The sequence below is a fragment of the Apium graveolens genome, chromosome 6, assembly GCF_009905375.1.
Source record: "Apium graveolens cultivar Ventura chromosome 6, ASM990537v1, whole genome shotgun sequence".
NCBI classification, from domain to species: domain Eukaryota; kingdom Viridiplantae; phylum Streptophyta; class Magnoliopsida; order Apiales; family Apiaceae; genus Apium; species Apium graveolens.
In genome coordinates this window covers 234,025,299-234,046,253 of record NC_133652.1, presented here as the reverse complement: position 1 = coordinate 234,046,253, position 20,955 = coordinate 234,025,299, and the positions used below count along the sequence as shown (strand labels likewise).

At 34.9% G+C, this 20,955-nt stretch overlaps 1 pseudogene; it reads left to right on the top strand.

Annotated features, from left to right (window-relative positions):
• Positions 1–10,685: 10,685 nt before the first annotated feature.
• On the top strand, positions 10,686–14,574 carry LOC141665783 (zinc protease PQQL-like; annotated as a pseudogene).
• Positions 14,575–20,955: the final 6,381 nt, after the last annotated feature.

Genomic DNA, 20,955 nt, shown 5'->3' with positions numbered 1-20,955 from the left:
GAACACTTTGATTTTTCCCGAAAATCCACTAGATACCGAAAGAATTGATTATAAGGTAACATGATTAAATGGATTTAAATTCAAGGATTATAAAAGAGGATCATAAAAAGGAATATAAAATATTGAGAATGGTTTAGGGGAACCCAAGTAATAAGATCCCGGGTATGATCCCTCAAACGATAAACGAGAACGAAAGTTAAGCGAACCGTATAACAGATCAGCGATCATTAACCAAGTAATTAGGAGTTAATCAAAGGGGTTAGTGGAGGATGATGTCATCACACCAACAAGAGGAGGATAAGTGTAACAAGATGGCATAAGTAGATGATATAAGCATGACCAAATGGGAAGGGTTCGTTGGTTGATTTTGAGCCACATAATTTTTACCATGGAAAAAGGTTAATTAACAAACAAAAAGGAAGCAACCAAGCAAACACATTCATTTCTCTTCCCCCCATCTCCTTGCTCACGGTTTTTTGAAGAAAAACAAGAAGAAAAATTTCCAAACCTAAGCTCCACTCAATCATAATTCAAGAGGTTTGTTTCTTTGTATCCTATATTTCATAACTAAGAAGAGCAAATAGTTTGAGTGCTTGAATCAAAGGTATCTATCTCAAACAAATCATTTTAGTTTAGGGTGAATAGTAACTTTCAAGAACAAATTTTTGATTCTTGATTTTATTTGTAAGGTCAAGGTAGCTTAAGCATAGATAAAGGCTTACATGGGCATTCCAAGGATCTTTCATGGATTAAAAGCTTCAAGGTATAAAACTTCAAACCCTAGTTTTAATTTGAATATTTAGGAGTGGTTTTGATTAATATAGTTCATTAGAATCATGATGCTTGTGTGTTTAAATTTTGGTTGGGTTTGTAGTGATTTGGATGATTGAATCTTGTTTATAGTTAATGAAACTTAAGTATAGTTAGTAGTTCATGTTTGTGGTTGAATAAGTTGGATAAAATATGAGGTTATGGACTGCTTTAGTAGGACTTGGATGAAGTTTGGTTGTATGGTTGGTTGTGGGTTGATTTGTGAATTGATTGGAGTAGTTTAAACTTTGGTAATCACTTAAACATAGCCGTCATAATGCCCGATTTACCTTAGACTGTTTTTGTTCTTAACTTCAGGACCCGTGAACTCACTGTAAGATTCTGACCATTGCCATGTTTAGATATTTCATGTTACGAGCTTCATTTTGATATGTTGTTCGCTTGAATCCGATGTACGGTTTAGGAGAAACGACCGTTTTAAGTAACGGTGTTTCGCGGACAAACCATTTCCCCTCGCCTTACTTTGAAACCTTGGTTAAGGTCCTTAAATGACTATTTGGAGCATGTAATAATTATGTAAGGTTAAAGGGTCAGTTGGTAGGGTATTCGCGAAAGCGTCTCCTTAAAATTCGTAATGGTTAATTTATTAAAAATGGTGGAGCCGAGGGTACTCGAGCGACTTATGTGAATCGTTAAGCGACCGTAAGCGAACGTTAGAGTCTAATTAGTTAAAGTCTAGTTTCTTAAGCGACTTTGGTTTAATTCCAACTTATATGCTGTTTATAGGTTACCAGACTCGCCCCAGGCCTTTTACCACCCCCAGTCGCTCAGGCAAGTTTTTTTACCCGTTATACTGTTGTTGTGATGTAAATATATGTATATGCATTATCTTGTGATACGTGCATGATTGTTATTAGCAAATTTTGCGATATATTGGAGCATGCTAATATGGTATATATGCATGTATGTTTCGTAATCTTGATATCTAATTGTTAATTCAAATGCTTATAAGTTGCATAATACCTATGCTAGAGATAAGCAGTAGTTGCGTATACCCTTAGTATAGGGGGACCCAAAGGTGAACATTTTCTAAATCGGGAGTCGATGTTCCCGAGTATAATATATATATATGTATATATATTTATATATATATATATATATTGATATAGTTTTCAAAACTGTTAATCGAATAAGGTTTATTCGATAACTTTATTTTATTTAATGAATATTATTTTGAATATTCATTCGAGGACTTATGACTCCGCTTACTTTATTTAATGAATATTATTTTGAATATTCATTCGAGTACTTATGACTTCGATTATTTTATTAAATAATATTCTTTATTTTATTAAAGAATAATGTTTCGATAATCAAACTTATTTTCGATTATTCAAATAAAGATCGTACTTTCGTATAAGTATATCTTTGGTTATTTATTATTCATTTCAAGTATGAGTTTTAAAACTTCTACTTCAATTATTTTTATAGAGATTATCCTTTGTAATAACCCCAATTTTTGGAATTTTTGAAACCCTGATGAATAGTAACTTTTGCTGATGATGCTGATTAAGAAAAATTATCAGACCACACTATATAGGAGTACTATTATGGAAATTCTAAGATCGTATTAGTACTCCATAAATTAAATAAGTGTATGTAAAGATCGTCAGAATCCAAATCCGAACACTTTGATTTTTTCCCGAAAATCCACCAGATACCGAAAGAATTGAGTATAAGGTGACAGGATAAAAAAGATTTAAATTCAAGAATTTTAAGAGGGGATCATAAAAAGGAATATAATATATTGAGAAAGGTTTAGGGGAACCCAAGTAATAAGATCCCGGATATGATCCCTCAAATGACGAACGAGAACGAAAGTTAAGCGAACCGTAAAACAAATAAGCGACCAAGAGACAAGCTTGTACAAGAAACCAAGGATTGTGACATCATCAAACCACAAGGAAGAGACATGTGGCAATTGAATGACATAAGAATGATGACCTAAGCATGACAAAAAGAAGTGTGTTGTTGGTTGATTGTGAGTCATTCATTTTTTACCATGGTAAATCCTCAAAATTAGCCAAGCCATAAACAAAGAAACAAAACAAAAAAATCATAACACAAACTTGACTTTTCATTTTAAAGAAGCAAGCTCTCGGGCAAAACCAGACCAGCAACTTCAAACTACCATATCTCCTTCAATACTCACTCAAATAGTATGTTCTATAGCTCTTTGGAAAGGTATTGAGATGGCCTACAACTCTGGTTCACAAGTCTCATCCAAATAAGCATGGTAAGACCCTAGTTTTGACAGTTATTTCAATCTGACTTTTAGAAACTTCAAAACCTAACTTTATGTTCTTGATTTCTTTGGAAAGATCAAGCTTGTAGGAGGTTAGATTAAGGCTCCCTAAGGCTTCCTAGCAACTTAACACCTACCAAGGAAGGTATCAACTTCAAACCCTAGCTTTGATTTTATGATTCCATTAAGTTTTATTGAAGCATTGTTAGTATTAAGGCTTGATCTTTGATTATAAGTAGTTTTGGTGGATTTGTATTGGTTTTGAATATTGGGTCTTTGATTGGTTGGATAAATTGGTAAAACTTGTAGTTGGGGACTGAGTTTGTAGTATGATGGTTGAATATTGTTGTATTGGTGGTTGTGAGTGAATTGATGATAATTTAGAGTGTTAATTAAATTGGAAATCGCGTAAACATAAACGTCATAATGCCCGATTTTCCTTAACTGTCCTGTTCTTAACTTTAGGACCCGTTAACTCACTGAAAGATTCTAACATTTGCCATTTTTAGATAGTTCATGTTACGAGCTTCGTTTTGATATGTGGTTCGCTTGAATCCGATGTTCGATTTAGGAGAAATGACAATTTTAAGTAACGGCATTTCGCGAACGAACCATTACCCCTCGCCTTACTTTAAAACGTTGGTTAAGGCCCTTAAATGACTAATTGGAGTATGAAACAATTATTTAAAGTGGTTTAGGCAGTTGGTAGAGGACTCGCGAAAGAATCGCCTTAAAACCCTTAATGGTTAATTTATTAAAAATGGTGGAGCTGAGGCTCCTCGAGCGACTTAAGTGAATCGTTAAGCGCAATAGCGAACGTTAGGGTCTAATTGGTTAAAGTATAGTTTCATAAGCGACTTTGGTTTAATTCCAACTTATATATTGTTTATAGGTTACCAGACTCGTCCCAAGCCTTTTATCACCCCCAGTCGCTCAGGCAAGTTTTCTACCCGTTATACTGTTGTTGTGATGTAAATATATGTATATGCATTATCTTGTGATAAGTGCATGATTGTTATTAGCAAATTTTGCGATATATTGGAGCATGCTGATATGATATATATGCATGTCTGTTTCGTAATCTTGATATCTAATTGTTGATTCAATTGCTTATAAGTTGCATAATACCTATGCTAGAGATAAGCAGTAGTTACGTATACCCATAGTATAGGGGACCCAAAGGTGAACATATTTTCTAAACCGGGAGACGATGTTCCCGAGTATATTATATATATATATATATATATATATATATTTATATATATATAAATAGTTTTCAAAACTATTATTCGAATAAGGTTTATTCGATAACTTTATTTCACATAATGAATATTATTTTGAATATTCATTCGAGGACTTATGACTCCGCTTATTTTATTTAATGAATATTATTTTGAATATTCATTCGAGGACTTATGACTCCGATTATTTTATTAAATAGTATTCTTTATTTTATTAAAGAATAATGTTTCGATAATCAAACTTATTTTCCATTATTCAAATAAAGATCGTACTTTCGTATAAGTATATCTTTGGTTATTTATTATTCATTTCAAGTATGAGTTTTAAAACTTCTACTTCAATTATTTTTATAAAGATTATTCTTTATGGGAATATTATTTAAATAATAATATTCAGATATTTTCTGTAACACCCCCAGATCCGGGGTCAGGGATCCGGGTCGTCACGGTCTTTCTTTCCACAATATCACTTCACATAATTAATAATAAATAACCTTATGCTGTGACCCCACACTAACACACACCACAACCCGTTATAGTCTCAAAGATGAAATTGAAATAAGTACAAGTCCTTGAATCCACAATTAAAAGTTATTACAACCCAAAATGATTACTTGATAAATTTACAGTTAATTGCCATTATCTGCCACAAGTTATAATTATACATAATTGATTCTCAAAAGTAGAATGCCTGATCTATCAATAGATCTACCTCTGCAGCTATAGCAGCTACAACATCAACGGGAAGACGCGGGAAGCGACGCGGGACGCTTCCCACGCGCTTGCGCTGGGTCTGCTGGAGTCTGGCCATCTTTCCTAACTGTTGTTGTGTGATGAAGAAATAAAGCAAGAGTGAGCCTTACAGCTCGCAAGATAATATATAGTGATAAAAATAATACAAGTATCTAAATGGATACTTATTAGAATCTTTTATCATGTGTAAGGTAATTACTTACTGGGTATAAGTTTTAAAAGAAGATGAAGTTACCAATTACTTCGCTACACTTATACCATTTTAGAATCTACTAGAACTACTATTGTTCCAAGTATAATAATATTCAAGAGGTCATCCCATAGATGAGACCACAAATAAAACTTGAAAATATTTGATCTTTGAAATATTTTGAAAAGAAATGAAGTTACGAGATACTTCATTCAATGGATACACCAATAAAACTGTTTGACCCTGTCAATACTTCGGCAACCACCCATTAGTAGTCGTTCGATCGAAATGCTACTGGTAGTGTTGCAGAATTATCCAAATGGATGATGAACTCATTACGGGAGTTTGCCACGCCAGGAAGACCACTTACGATGATCAGTCGTAGTAGTACAACCCCACCATTTTCTACATGTAGAAAAAAACCTGTTGGATTTACTTGTCAACCGAACACTGAACTCCTAAATAATGGACCGACTTAGCGGAACTTCCAGGCCATTTGGGCCAATATAATAAGGTTGGGCCGGCGCTACTCGACCACTTACGCCACTCCTAGTTCAGATGAAATCCATGACTCTGAAACGTAAAGCACGTCCCCACTTTCCCCAAGTAGAAACTTGTTGATACGGCTCCACCAAGAAGTCGTATCTAGTTGGAAAGGAAAACTCACCGATATTTCCCAGGCGATGCCTGTTAATGGATTAACTTGTTCCAAGAATTTTACTTCCCGAGTGTTGGGTAAGTAATCAAAAACTCTTTTATCAAGACAACAACCTTGTTGTGAATATAAAATACACCACAGAGCCGGATCCCTCCGGTTTTGAGCGAGTATTTAAATCCCCTTTTTAAAAGGAAGATCTTAAATATAAAAATGAGTTTTGGGATCCGCTCTAACTTTTGAAAATCATTTTAAAGACTTGAAAACACTTTAAGAGTGTTTGGAATAATGCTGATTTAATAAAGTAAATCAGTCTCAATATAAAGAAATATCTGAATATTATTATTTAAATAATATTCCCATAAAGAGTAATTGAGGTAGAAGTTGGAAAACTTATACTTGAAATGAATAGTAAATAATCAAAGATATACTTATACGAAAGTAATATCTTTATTTGAATATCAAAAGTAAGTTTGATTATCGAACATTATTCTTTAATAAATAAAGAATATTAATAAATAATAAGCGGAGTCATAATACCTCGAATGAATATTATAAAAAATATTCATTAAATAAAATAAAGGAGTCATACATCCTCAAATGAATATCCAAGTAATATTCAATAAATAATATAAAGGAGTCATAAGTCCTTGAATGAATATTCAAGATAATATTCAATAAATAATATAAAGGAGTCATAAGTCCTCGAATGAATATTCAAGATAATAATCATTAATAAAATAAAGTTATCGAATAAACCCTATTCGATTAATAGTTTTAAAAACTATTACCATATATATATAAAAAATATATATATATATAAAATCTACTCGGGATCCTCGACTCCCGGTTTTAGAAAATGCTTTCACCTTTGGGTCCCTATACTAAGGGTATATGCAAATTACCGCTATTCTCTAGCATAGGTATTATCAACTGAACCAACAGATGTATATGGCAAGAATACGAAACAGGCATGCATATGGACCATATCACATGCTACAATATATCGCAAGAATTTGCTAATAACAAATATGCATTTATCGCAAGATCATGCATATACACATATACATCACAACAACAGTTATAACGGGTAGAGCCTGAGCGACTGGGGGTTACGAATGGCTCGGGACGAGTCTGGTAACCTATAAACAACAAGTAAGTTAGAATTAAGCCAAAATCACTTGTAAATCTATACATTAACCAACTTAGACTTTAACGCTCGCTTTGCGCTTACTGATTCTCTTAAGTCACTCGAGTACCCTCGGCTCCACCATTTTTAATAATTTAACCATTACGAGTTTTAAGGAGATTCCTTCGTGAAAGTCTTACCAACTGCCTAACACTCTTACCATAATTGTTTCATACACTAATTAACCCTTTTTTGGTCTTTAACCTATGTTTCAAAGTAAGGCGAGGGGAAAAGTTTCGTTCGCGAAACGCCGTTACTTAAAACGGTCGTTTCTCCTAAACCGTACATCGGAATCAAACGAACTACATATCAAAACGAAGCTCGTAACATGAAATATCTAAACATGGCAATGGTCAAAATCTAGCAGGGAGTTCTCGGGTCCTAATGTTATGAACAAAAGCGTCTAAAGTAAATCGGACATTACGACGGCTATGTTTACGCGATTTCCCAAATTTAAACCATTCCAAATCCACCACAATTCAACCCCAATTCACAACCCAATCAAAACTCCATCCAAACTACATTACAACAGCCCCAAATCAACTCATTATAATCAATTTACTAAATCTTAAAACTTGAATTTAAACTATACTACATTCTTTAACCAAATCATAAGATTTCAACAATCCAATCACCACCATTCCAACCCAACTCTAAACCACAATCACTAAGCTACTCTAATACCATATCAACCAAAATCATTCTAATATACAAAGTAAAGCTAGGGTTTGGAGATGTTATACCTTCCTTGAAGCTTCTTAATCAATGAAAGATCCTTGGAATGCCCATGGAAGCCTTGATCTATGCTTAAGCTACCTTGAACTTTCATAAAAAAATCAAGAAAACCAAAGTTATTTCTTGAAGGTTACTATTCACCATCTTCTTCCTTGATTTATAAAAAAAATTGGCTTGGAATTAGAAGCTTCCTTGATTTATAAAAAAAATTGGCTTGGAATTAGAAACTTAAACTTATAGGAAGTATGTAACTATCCATGGGGAAGTTTAGATAAATACCTTTCTAAATAGTAAGTGGTGGAGCTTGGATCTTCATTTTGCTAAGAAAGAAGCCGAGAGCTTCATGAAGAAATGGAGGGTTTTGTGTTTTGTTTGATGAAAAATGAAATGTTTTGCTTGGTTGGTTAAATTTTGATTTGTTTTAGGTTAATTACCTAATTAACCTTGACTTTGTGTGGTTATCATTCAACCACACGTCCTTCCCTCCTATGTCATGCTTACATCACATTGCTATGTCATCATCCCTTTCTTGCTCTCTTCTCATTGGTTGGATGACATCATCCCCTCTAATCTCTTTGATTAGCTTCTAATTGTTTGCCTAATGACCGCTGATCTGTTATACGGTTCGCTTAACTTTCGTTCTCATTTCTCGTTTGAGGGATCATACCCAGGATCTTATTACTTGGGTTTCCTTAACCTTTCTCAATACATTATAATCCTTTTATGATCCTTTCTTATAATCTTTTAATTTAAATCCTTTTTATCCTGTTACCTTATACTCAATTCTTTCCGTATCTAATGGATTTCCGGGAAAATTCAAAGTGTTCGGAATTGGATTCTGACGATCTTTACATACACTTATATACCATATAGAGTACTAATAAAATCTCAGAATATCCATAACAGAACCCCTACGTAGTGTGGCATGAAAAGTTTTCTCATTCAGCTAAAACACGATTCATAAAGGTTACAAAAAGTTCAAAATTTTGGGGGTTATTACATTTTCTAATATATTGGGACTGATTTATTTTATTAAATCAGCATTACTCCAAACATTCTTAAAAATGTTTTCGAGTCTTCAAAATGATTTTAAAAGTTAGGGCGGATCCCAAAACTCATTTTTATATTTAAGATCCTCCTTTCGAAGGGGATTTAAAAACTCGCTCAAAACCTGAGGGATCCGGCTCTGTGGTGTGTTTTATATTCACAACAAGGCTGCTGTTTTGATAAAAGAGTTTTTGATTACTTACCCAACACTCGGGAAGTAAAATTCTTAGAACAAGTTAATCCATTAACAGGCACTGCCTGGGAAAAATCGGTGAGTTTTCCTTTCCAACTAGATACGACTTCTTGGTGGAGCCGTATCAACAAGTTTCTACTTGGGGAAAGGGGGGACAAGCTTTACGTTTCAGAGTCATGGATTTCATCTGAACTAGGAGTGGCGTAAGTGGTCGAGTGGCGTCGGCCCAGCCTTATTATATTGGCCTAAATGGCCTGGAAGTTCCGCTAAGACGGTCCATTCCTTAAGAGTCCAGTGTTCGGTTGACAAGTAAATCCGACAGGTTCTCCTCTACATGTAGAAAATGGTGGGGTTTCACTACTGCGACTGATCATCGTGAGTGGTCTTCCTGGCGCGGAAAACTCCCGTAATGAGTTCATCATCCAATTGGATATTTCTGCAACACTACCCAGAGCACTTTGATAGAAAGGCTACGGTTGGGCGATTGTTAAGTGTTGGCAGGGTCGAGTTTTCAAAATGATGTTTTCATCAAACGAAGTATCTCGTAACTTCATTTCTTTCTAATAATATTTCAAAGTTTAATTCTATACAAGTTTTGTCGTGTAGCTTCATCTATAGGATGAACTAATTATAACTTGAATGGTGGTAGTTCAAGTAGTATTCGGAAAAGATATAAGTATATTGGAGTATCTTGTAACTTCATCTTTTCAACTTATACCTGGATAATGATTATCTTATGCATGACAAAGATTTGCACAAAAACGTTGAGACAAGGTTAGATATATGAGATCACCTTGCAATGATATTTTTATACAGTTATAAACTTAAACTCTGTGTATATTATACATGGAAGAGGATTTAAAAATTCTGAAAAGTATATATACATACTAAATATTTTTCGACTTGGTCGCATTAAGAGATCAAACTTGGTTCATTTTTTCTTGTCCAAGACTTTCATGAGTACTATGAGGATGCTCATATATTGTTAATTATTATACATATTATTTCGGTGGGCTTGTTGCTCACCCTTGCTTTCTTCTTTCATCACACAACATCAGATAGACAAGATGAACAGGACCAAGCTCCCAATTCGCAAGTGAATAGGAAACGTTCCGAAGTTTCCCATAGGCGTTGATGTCGCAGTAGTTGAGGTAGGAACTACCAATAGGCTAGGCTTTCAACTTTTGATATACCAGACTTATGTATCACTACAAGAAAAAGTTGAATAGACATCACACATTAGACATCGGTTGCGGATGCCACTGATGTTAAAAGAGGTAATAACATCACCCCGTGTTTTTCTGATGTCTTTGTTATTTGAAGACATCGATTATTTAACAACCGATGTCTAAAGTTCTCTAAAATAAATCAGCGCGGGCCACTTCAATTTGTTTCCCCCCTTAGTGAAATTTTACAAAACTTTCCCTCATTTGATTGCCAATTATTCCCCCTGTCCAGAGAAACTAAAAACAAAAAAAAAAGTAAATCTCTCACAAATCTCTCTCTCGTCTCTCAACCCCCACTGAATCTCTCTCTCTCTCTCTCTCTCTCTCTCTCTCTCTCTCTTTCTCACTCGTCTCTCACCACTACAACCTTCGCTACTCTAATGGCCACCACCACCAGCTCTGCTGTTTTAGTAACCACCATCTCCACCAGGTCCGATGGGTTCACCATCACAATCACCTTCACCGGTCTGCTAACAATCTCTTGGTGTCTCCTTTACATTAATACTATTATGGTCTTCTCTGCTTTAATAGTTAAGTTTTTTAAAATCAAAACCCTAATTTCTTAAATTGGGGATTTTTAAAATCGAAACCCTAATTTTTTAAATTGGGGTTTTTAATTTTAATACTCTTTGTTGGTTATAAGGAATATGGTTTGGGTAATAATTAGCATGTTATTTTCGTTTACTTGGATTTATCTTTCATTTATTAATTTTTTTAATTTTGTTTTTCTATATGATACAACTATTATTTAAGGTAATCTTTGGTTTATATTTAAGGTGCTTTGATTGTAGATGAAATCTTGGGTATAATCAAGGGAGTTGCAGTGAAAAGTGTTTACTTGTTTGTTATAGTTCCTGCATACACAGTTTATTTGGGTTGTTTTTATAATTGGACAAGTTTATATGGCAGCTCAGTGTTGGAAGAGGAGGAAGAGCGCGGAGTTGCGCACATTGTCGAGCATCTTGCTTTCAGTGCGACTAACAAGTACACGAATCATGATATTATAAAGTTTCTTGAAAGTTATGATGCAGAATTTGGGGCTTGTCAAAATGCAGCGACATCTTCTGATGAAACTGTTTATGAACTGTTTGTTCCGGTTGACAAGCCTGAAGTTTTACCTCAGACTATATCTATACTGGCTGAATTCAGTTCAGAGGTAATAGTGACGTTTTGGTTTTTTATATAATTTGAGATTTTATCATATATCTTTATAGGTTCAACCTTATGGCTAGTACAGATTTGGATATCATCAGATGATTTGGAGAAAGAAAGAGGAGCAGTTCTGGAAGAGTATAGAGGTACTAGAAATGCTAATGGAAGGATGCAGGAGGCATATTGGGCGCTCATGATGGAAGGTTCAAAGGTCTAGTTGTTGGCACTTATAATTCCAAATATTTTTAGCTATTATCTAGCACTTGTCGAACATTCTCTTAGCTTAATTAGAAAACAGATCCTGATCGACATGCTCAGTAATCCTGATTTTTTAGTATGTCGGTTTTAGCTTATATGTATGTAATCCTCATTGTATTGTACAAGTTCGTTCTATGCTCCTTTTTATTTGTGAACGAACCTTATCTGTGCTTTTGCATTGGCATGCTCACTATTAGCCTAAGAATTGAAAGTAAGGTGATCAATTCTTTTTATCGTAATACTTTTAATATGAGTTTGGTGTTTCCTGTTTGAATTAGGGTACAGTTGTAATTTATTGTGAGCATGATTTTCAGAACAATACATCTATATCTATACGAATACATCATATATGCTCATCAATGGTTGCAGTATGCCAAGCGTTTACCCATTGGACTGGAAAAGGTGATCCGAACTGTGTCTCCTGGGACTGTGAAACAGTTCTACAGGAAATGGTATCATCTGAAAAATATGGTTGTTGTAGCAATTGGAGATTTCGCTGATACACAGGTCTAGATTTCAAATATGGCTATTTATCGCATACTTTGATATTTCATAACAGACGTGTATTTAATATATATGTTCTCACCAGAGTGAAAAAAATCTCCAGTTGGTCAAATTAAACCTGGAAAGAATCTGTGTGTGTATTTGGAATGAATTGTGTCAAATCCAATCATGTCAGCTAGCTTAATAATACAGTATATTGCTTTGAAATACGGCGACTAATAATGCTGAGTTTTATTTTTTAATTATCTAATTCTCTCTTCCCTCGCTCATCATAATCGATATAACAGATTGTTGTTGAGCTTATAAAGATGTATTTTGGGAATAAAATTTCAGCATCTGATCCTCCTCCTATACCACACTTTCTGGTTCCATCACACGAAGAGCCATGATATTTATGTTTGTTAGAATCTGAAGCTGTCGGGGTTAGTTTGTTGTGCATCTTTTTTAACTACACTTCTTTTTAACCATGTATTTTCATGTTGGATGATCATTTCCATGCAATAAGTCAGACAGTTCCTATCTTTAATTGGCCTTGAATAGTCTGCAGTGATGGTAAGCTGTAAGATGTCTGTGGTAGAGCTGGGGACTGTAAGGGATTACAGGGAATTACTTGTAGAGTGCATGTTCTTTCATGCTTTGAACCAAAGATTCTTTAAGATATCTCGCAAGAAGGATCTACCATATTTTTCATGCTCGGCTTCCGCTGATGTCCTTGTTCGACCAAGTAAGGCCTATATAATGACTTCGTCTTGCAAAGAGAAAGGAACTATAGAGGCCTTGGAATCAATGCTTACTGAGGTGTGCATTTTTATAAAATTGTTAAGTCTTTCTTATATTTCTTCTACTGATTTCTTACATTTTAGGTTGCAAGGGTTCGGCTACATGGTTTTCTGAGCGTGAAATAGCTATTGCTCGGCCGTTCTTATTGTCAGAAATCGAATCTGCCTATTTGGAGCGGGATCAGATGCAGTCAACCAGCTTGCGAGATGAGTATTTGGAAGTATATTACTTCTCTGCCTTTGTCTAATGTTTTCTTTGTTGTTGTCAAGTTTGACCTTCCTACTCAACCTTTTCATTTCCAGCATTTTCTTCATGATGAACCTGTCATTGTTGTCGAGTATGAAGCGCAGTTGCACAAAACTATATTCCCCGTGAGTACATATTGATGTTTAGTGTTTTCTTCTATATATCCACAATTATTTCCTATAATTTGATGTCATATATCTACCCTCTCCAAATTATAAAAAATGGACGGGACGTAAATGAGCGGAGTTCAATAAATATGCAGTGCTTAATAGTTGCTTCTCTCTGTGAGAAAGGTAAATTCTTAACTTTGATTTTTATTGTGTTTGGTCGCATCATATATGTTCTTTTCATTGTAGCTGAGTAATAGGTGGTATGGTCTAAACTTTCTCTGATATGAATTCACCCAAACAATATTTCTAGAATTAGTTGCACAACAGTTTTACTAGCTATCCTTCTTATTTTATTGCCTTTGTTTTTTGTCCTGCATCAAAGCTTCTTGTGTACTTTCTAATACCATCTTATTTCTTAGCTCTCTGATGTTGTGGATTCCATGGAGGTCAATATACAAAATGAAGAGTCTGTAACTACAGGTACTTACTCTTATCTACATATTTATACTCTATTAAGCTAGAACAATGAGAGAGCACTAGTTTTAATAGTTTCATCTTGGGGAAAGTATAGCATTGAAAGAAAAACTGAGAGTACAGTTTTTTAAATCAGCTCTTAAATTTGCAGAAGAAATACTGGGCCACTAAAGACCGCACAAAAGATCAGCGTCATGGATATATTGTTCTCTATCTTAGAGTTTGATGCATCTTATAATTCATATACTAATCTCAGATCGCGAATGCACCACATTTCTGCTGAGAGGTATAAACTATAAAGAACTTCTGCACACTGATATATATTTTCTCTGTCCCTGCTTTGACTTTGGGTATACTCCATAAAAACCTTGAGCATCGTACTTCACTATTTTACAGGCCACCTTTAAATCTTTTTTGCCAATAATTAGCTGGAACATGCATCTATTTAGACGTGTTGCAGAAGTCAACTGGTGGACAAAACTCTAAAACACAGCGGGAACTTGGATCCAGTCTTCGTGAGAATGTAGATGCTTCACCAAAATATATAGATGATGAATTGATGGGCATAGCAGAAAACAAACTAGTATCTTTTCAATGTAAGATGCAGTTTATTTTGATGATGATAAAGGACCAGACTATGTATTTAAGCATGTATTCAAATCTATTATTTCTTTAGTTTACTTGAGTGCAAGTTCCGTATATTTGATATATCTTAGTTACAAAAGCAATTGTACATCACTTTTAAAGAACAAAAACTGATGTCAAAAAAAATTAATGTACATGCTTTTAGATAAAAATACTGATGTCAAAGACTGCCATGTTCAAGTGTAAATTGAAAATAGGCATCACTTTGTTTTTGATAAAACTGATGTTTATGTGACAATATATACATCACTTTTAAAGAAGAAAAACTGATGTCAAAAAAGTTAATGTACATCGCTTTAAGATGAATAATTGATGTCAAAGACTGACATGTTAAAGTCTAAATTAAACATAGATAACACTTTGTTTGGGATAAAACTGATGTCTATGTGTCGATATAGACATCACCTTTCACTGAAGAAATCGATGTTTAATATCTGATTTTACATCACCTAAATGAAAATACTCGATGTCTATGTGGAAAAAAACATAGCTCGTAATATGTTTAATCTGTTGTAATAGGTGTAATTTATTTATTAAATTATTTATTTCTAACATTTTTTGTAAAAAAACAGTGCATAGACATCATTTTTTTTGCCAGAAATGATGTCTAAGTAAGTAAAGACATCGGGTTATGGCCGATGTCTAGAATAGACATCACCGACATCAACATCGGTTGCCAAACAACATAGACATCGGCCAAAAATCGATGTCTATGGACTTTTTTCTTGTATTGTATCTTTATGAATTGTAATAATGGCAAAGAAATGTAAATTTATTCAAAAACCCTTTTAAGGTGTAATGGCATATAATTGTGGAATAAAATGACTCGTGTTATTTTTGGATATTCATCTCTAAGACTATAACTTGTGGTGTGTGTGTTTATTGTGGGGTCACAGTACGGAGTAGTTGATTTTTTATTAAGATTGGGTGTTATTAAGGGAAATGGAACTCGTGACAACCCGGATCCCCGACCCTGAATTTGGGGGTGTTACAGAAATGGTATCAAAGCTAAGCGTTATAAACCTTAGAGATGATGTGACGTTAAAATAATAACTTCACTAAGATAATAAGAACTCTTGCCAAGTTCATAGTCAGACTTCCTAACGTAGTACTGACAGTTAAAACCCTTATGGGAACCCTTATAAATATCGTGATAGAAGCGTAATTCGTTATCGTATATGGTAGCGGGATAACGAACCCTGAGGTTGAGGAGCAACAACGCGATGATGTTTTATTACTTATTGGAGATCAGATTGTGGATCCGATAGAGCGTCCTAACGCAGGACCGAATGATGTTCATATTGAGGATGTAGCGGTTGAGGATGTTGTCCTAGAAGGGATTATTGCTGAGGAGGATCCCGTTGGGGATCCTGAAAAGAATGAATAAAGGACCACTGAGGAATTGATAACCATAGTTAGGGCGACTACCAGAGGTAGGATTGGCCGGTCACTACCGGAGGTTCGTTCAAGTTTGTAAAGATAATAGCCCCTTTAACGCGGCTTACTCGTAAGACTGAGAAGGTTGAATGGACAGAGAAATGCGAGAACAACTTTCAAGAACTGAAGCAAAGGTTGGTGACGGCTCCTATGTGGGCGTTGCCGGATAGAAAAGGAGATTTTGTGATTTGTAGTGACGCTTCGCATAAGGAATTAGGGTGCTTCTTATACAGCACAACAAGGTAATCGCGTACGCGTCAAGACATCTAAGGGAATATAAAATTCGATATCCCCACCCATGAGCTTGGGCTCGTGGCAATAGTTTTGCCCTAAAGATTGGAGGCACTACTTGTATGGAGAGAAGTGCGAGATTGTAACACCCCCAGATCCGGGGTCGGGGATCCGGGTCATCACGGTCTTTCTTTCCACAATATCACTTCACTTAATTAATAATAAATAACCTTATGCTGTGATCCCACACTAACACACACCACAACCCGTTATAGTCTCAGAGATGAAATTTAAATAAGTACAAGTCTTTGAATCCACAATTTAAAAGTTATTACAACCCAAAATGATTACTTGATAAATTTACAGTTAATTGCCATTATCTGCCACAAGTTATAATTATACATAATTGATTCTCAAAAGTAGATGGTCCGATCTATAATAGATCTACCTCTGCAGCTATAGCAGCTACAACATCAACGGGAAGACGCTGGACGCTTCCCATGCGCTTGCGCTGGGTCTGCTGGAGTCTGGCCATCTTTCCTAACTGTTGTTGTGTGATGAAGAAATAAAGCAAGAGTGAGCCTTACAGCTCGCAAGATAATACATAGTGATAACAATAATATAAGTATCTAAATGGATACTTACTAGAATCTTTATCATGCGTAAGATAATTACTTACTAGATATAAGTAAAAACAAGGAATGAAGTTACCAATACTTCACTACAGTTATATCATTTATAAAGCTACTTGAACTACCACCGTTCAAAGTATTATAAGCTTTTAAAAAAACAAACATCCCATAGATGAGACCACAAGTTAAGACTTGAATAGATTCAATCTTTGAAATATTATTGAATGAAATAAAGTTACGAGATACTTTATTTAGTCCCGATATATATATATCCACATATATATCTCTTAAACATTTCCTGGAACCTCTGTTATGTAAAGTATGAACAGAGTTTGAAACATCCAATGAATTTTGGAAAGGAAAAGAATTTTGGCATAAACCAGATATCTTGCTGATCAGGCAAAGATACCAATAAGTAACCTTTTCTACTAGTAGATGGATGAATCCCCCACCGGTCATCACCCTGGCCACATAAGGACCTTGTGCTGGACCGCCACCCGGCCTCTTACGCGTTGATGGACTGCCACCCAGCCACTTACACTTTCATAGACCGTACCCCGGCCTGTCGCTTATGCCGACTTAATTAGATGGGCTTACTTCCCGAACATTGGGCAAGTAATCAATTCATTTACCAAAACTGCAACCTCGTTGCGAATATAAAATACACCACAGAGCCGGATTCCCCAGGTTTTGAGCGAGTATTTAAATCCCCTTAAAAAGGAAGATCTTAAATATAAAAGTGAGTTTTGGGATCCGCTCTGACTTTAAAAATCATTTTGAAGACTCGAAAACACTTTATAGAGTGTTTGGAGTAAAGCTGATTTAATGAAGTAAATCAGTCCCCAGAATATTTAGAAAATGACTGAATATTATTATTTAAATAATATTCCCATAAAGAATAATCTTTATAAAAATAATTGAAGTAGAAGTATTAAAACTTATACTTGAAACGAGTATTAAATAACCAAAGATATACTTATATGAAAGTATTATCTTTATTTGAATAATCGAAAATAAGTTTGATTATTGACACCTTATTCTTTAATAAAATAAGGAATATACCTCAGCAAATAATCGGAGTCATAGATCCTCAAATGAATATTCAAATAATATTCATTAAATAATATAAACTGAGTCATAAGCCTTCGAATGAATATTCAAATAATATTCAATAAATAATATAAAAGAGTCATAAGCCCTCGAATGAATATTCAAATAATATTCAGATAAATAAATAAAAGGGTCATAAGCCCTCGAATGAATATTCAAATAATATTCAGATAAATAAATAAAAGGAGTCATAAGTCCCCGAATGAATATTCAAAATAATATTCATTAATAAAATAAAAGGAGTCATAAGTCCTCGAATGAATATTCAAATAATATTCAAATAAATAAATAAAAGGAGTCATACGCCTTCGAATAATATTCGAAATAATATTAAATAATAAAATAAAGTTAAAGTTATCGAATAAACCTTATTCGATTAATAGTTTGGAAAACTATAACCATATATATCTATATAAATATATATATATATATAACCATATCCATATATACAAAATCTACTCGGGATCCTCGACTCCCGGTTTTAGAAAATATTTTCACCTTTGGGTCCCTATACTAAGGGTATATGCAAGTTACCGCTATTCTCTAGCATAGGTATTATCAACTGAACCAACAGATATATATTTCAAGAATATGAAACAGGCATGCATATATACCATATCACATGCTACAATATATCGCAAGAATTTGCTAAATAACCAATATGCATTTATCGCAAGATCATGCATATACAAATGTATACATCACAACAACAGTATAACAGATAGAATACTTGCCTGAGCGACTTGGGGTGATAAAAGGCTCGGGACGAGTCTGGTAACCTATAAACAACAAGTAAGTTGGAATTAAACCAAAATTACTTGTAAATCTATACTTTAACTAACTTAGACTCTAACGCTTGTTTTGCGCTCACTGATTCGCTTAAGTCACTCGGGTACCCTCGGCTCCACCATTTTTAATAATTTAACCTTTACGAGTTTTAAAGCGATTCCTTCGCGAGTGTCTTACCAACTGCCTAACACACTTACCATAAATTTCATACATTAATTAACCCTTTTTGGTCTTTAACCTATGTTTCAAAGTAAGGCGAGGGGAAAAGTTTCGTTCGCGAAACGCCGTTACTTGAAACGGTCGTTTCTCCTAAACCGCGCATCGGAATCGAACGAACTACATATCAAAACGAAGCTCGTAACATGAGCTATCTAAACATGGCAGTGGTCATAATCTAGCAGGGGGTTCTCGGGTCCTAATGTTATGCACAAAAACAGTCTAAAGAAAATCGGACGTTACGACGGCTATGTTTACGCGATTACCAATGTTTAAACTACTCCAATTAACCACCAACCAACTCATAACCATCAATACAACAAAGCTTCACCTAAACCATACCACATCAGTCCATAATCTCCACGGTTTTCAACTCAAACAACCACAATCAAGACCTATGAACTATAATCAAGCTTCAATTACCAAAACACTTCCAAATCAAACCAAACTACTAATAATCACAATCCATGCTTCTCATTTCACAATACCAACCATTAAACTTACTAACAAATAAAGTAAAGGCTAGGGTTTGAAGTTTATACCTTCCTTGGGAGGTGTTAAGTTGCTAGGAAGCCTTAGGGAGCCTCCTACAAGCTTGATCTTTCCAAAGAAATCAAGAACACAAAGTTAGGCTTTGAAGTTTCTAAAAGTCCGATTTAAAGAACTGTAAAAATGAGGGTCTTACCATGATTATTTGGACGAGACTTGTGAACAAGAGTTTTAGTCCATCTCAATACCTTTCCAATGAGCTATAGAACACAATATTTGAGTGATAAATGAAGGAGATACAGCAGTTTTAGTGTTCTGGTTCTGTTTTGGCCGAGAGCATGAAGAACAATGCCTTGGTTTCTTTTTGATTTTGATGAAAAATGATTTGCTTGGCTTGGTTGGTTTGATTTTTGTGTTTGTTTTAGTAAATTACCTAGTTGCCCTTGATTTTGTGTGGTTAAAAAGCCACCACATCTCCTTCCTTCCCATGTCATGCTTGTGTCATCCTCATGATGTCATCCTCCCCTCCTTGTCCTCTTTCTATTGGTTGGATGACATCATCCCCACTAATCCCCTTGATTAACTTCCTAATCGTTTGCCTAATGACCGCTGATCTGTTATACGGTTCGCTTAACTTTCGTTCTCGTTTATCGTTTGAAGGATCATACCCGGGATCTTATTACTTAGGTTCCCTTAACCTTTCTCAATACATTATATTCCTTTTTATGATCCTCTATTATAATCCTTTAATTTAAATCCTTTTTATCCTGTTACCTTATACTCAATTCTCTCCGTATCTATTGGATTTCCGGGAAAAATCAAAGTGTTCGGATTTGGATTCTGACGATCTTTACATACACTTATATCCCATATAAAGTACTAATAAAATCTCAGAATATCCATATCAGAACCCCTATATAGTGTGGCATGAAAAGTTTTCTCATTCAGCAAAAACACTATTCATAAGGGTTTCAAAATTTCCCAAAAATTGGGGTTATTACAGTCTCCCCTCCTTAAAAGGATTCCGTCCCGGAATCAGATAGAAAATGAATTGGGATACTTTCTTAGCATTACACTTTCTAACTCTCAAATAAATTTTCCCACATTGTGGTTCTTCCATCAAACTCTGAATAGTTTGATAACCCTTCTCCTAAGCACTTGTTCCCTATTCACTCTACAACCCTTCCTGGTTGCTCCATATAGGTTACGTCGGGTTGCATATCTATGCGCTCATATGCCCCTATTTATCTGGCATCTGATTATACTTCCTTAACACTGATACGTGAAACACGTTATGACTTGCTACCTGTTCGGGGGGTAGGGCTAGCTCATATGCTAACTTCCCAAACGTCTTAATATATCCAAGGGTCCAACAAATTGTAGACTTAGCTTTCCTTTCTTTCCGAACCTCATCAATCCTTTCCAAGGAATACCTATAACATTACTAGGTCCCCTATTTCATACTCTTTGTCCTTTCGTGTCAAATCAACATACTTATCATGTCCATCTTGGGCTACTACCAGCCGTCCTCTGATTAGATCTATCATATCCTTGGTCCTTTGGACCACTGCTGGTCC